Source organism: Arachis ipaensis, chromosome B03, assembly GCF_000816755.2.
Source record: "Arachis ipaensis cultivar K30076 chromosome B03, Araip1.1, whole genome shotgun sequence".
NCBI classification, from domain to species: Eukaryota; Viridiplantae; Streptophyta; class Magnoliopsida; order Fabales; family Fabaceae; genus Arachis; species Arachis ipaensis.
In genome coordinates, this window is record NC_029787.2 from 126,695,692 (window position 1) to 126,697,668 (window position 1,977).

The following is a 1,977-nucleotide window of genomic DNA, read 5'->3' on the forward strand; positions in this document are numbered from 1 at the left end:
CCAAAGAATTTTGAATCAGACATTTTAGTCTCCAACTAAAATTAATTATTTCATTGATTTCTAACAATTAACTCCGTCAGTTACTTAGGTCGTTTATTCCGTCAACTCTAACGGAAGACAAAATGGTCTCTAGCAACTCTAACAGGGGAACAAAATGGTCTCTAATCTCCTCTGTTCGGAAATGACACCGTTCTCCTCCAATTTTCATCATATCTTGCATAACCCTAACATTTATACTCTCTTTCTTCACCTTCACAGTCTTCTTCTCCATCTTTTCTTTCCTCTTCTTCAATTCCAATATCAAGTCATAATGTAACTGTCACGCATGTCACACCTACCTCAACATGTCATGAATCACACACTTCTCAAATCTCTGTGATTGGTACACCTACCTCTTCCCGTCTTCCGCACTTCACCCACTAGAAGCATCTACCTCCACGTTCTTGATAACAGCATCACCTCTAATCCCGACAATGTCCACCACATCCCTAAGACCAAGTCCACAACTACTCCAAGGGCACGCCTTTCTCTACTCTTTGATAAGAAATATAAATTGTTGGATATTAGGACATCATGAGAATATTCTCCTTCGACATCATATGCAAATTCTCATTTGACTCAAGTGCTTCATTTCTTCTCTCCCGGAGTTCAAGCTGGCAGGCAGTTTCGACCTCGCATCCAAGCTATCAATAAAGCGAGCAATGTTGTCGTCGTCGCTCATATAAAAAATGAAGGATTACTGAATATTGGTTCGGAGAAGAAGTTGAAGGAAACGATCAGAGTGGTGGACAATGTGACCACAGAGATGATAAGACAGAGGAGGAGGGAGATGCTGACGACGATGGATCTTAACAAATCGAACTTGCTGTCTAGATTCATGGGATCCATCAAAGATGACAAATACTTGAAAGACATAGTTATTAGTTTGTTGAGTATGAATTGGTTGAGAACAAGTTAGAAATTTTTCTTCGTGTGAACATTGAAATTACAGAGTGTGTATTGTGTAGTTTAAAGTTGCAGTGTTAGAATATTAGGATTATACGAAATATGATAGAAATCAGGGAAGAATAGTGTCGTTTCCAAATAGAAGGGGTTAGAGACTATTTTGTCCCCTATTAGAGTTGTTAGAGACTATTTTATTATCCGTTAGAGTTAACAGAATAAAAAACCTAAGTGACTAATATAGTTAATTATTAAAAATTAATTGAGTAATTAATTTTAGTTGAAGATTAAAGTGTTTAATCCAAAAAAAATTTGTAATCAAAATAGATAAATACTTAAATAGTCTATTTTAAACATGAAATTTTTTTTTTTTATTTTTACTCAATAAGACACGGTCCATTTGAAAGAGACACGGGAAGCGCGTGGGGACTCTATTAATCTTCTCCAATCTCCATGCCCCCACTGCATTTACTTCAGTACCCTTAACCTAGTTCCAAACCGATTAGGTCTCTTTCACAAAATAAATGAATAATTTACTGCAACATAGATAAGGGAATTATGATGAAGAACCCAGTCATGCAATCACTCATCGTCATATCAGTTCTGCAACAATAAAAAGTGTTGAATTGACACTGCCTTCAAATGACTGATTCAAATTCAATTAGTTGAATAATTTTCCTTTTAATAGAAACAATTCATATTGGAATCGGCTTCTCTTTAAGGTTTACCATCAGTTTGAGTTATTTAATTTTGACATCACTCATCACGTATTCACATCACTCACTAATTTAAGAACTGAGAATAATAGTACTGAGTTACAAGGAATAATAAATACTTATACCTTTTTAGTTAGAAAATGATATTTATTATAAAGTTTAATTATTTTTAGTTCATATAATTTTATTAAATTTATAATTAAATATTTAGATTTTTTTAATTAAATTTTTATATTATTTTTTATTTTATAATTAGATAATTTTATGTTAAAAATATTAAAATTAACAGAATATATTTTTTAAATATTATATAATCAAA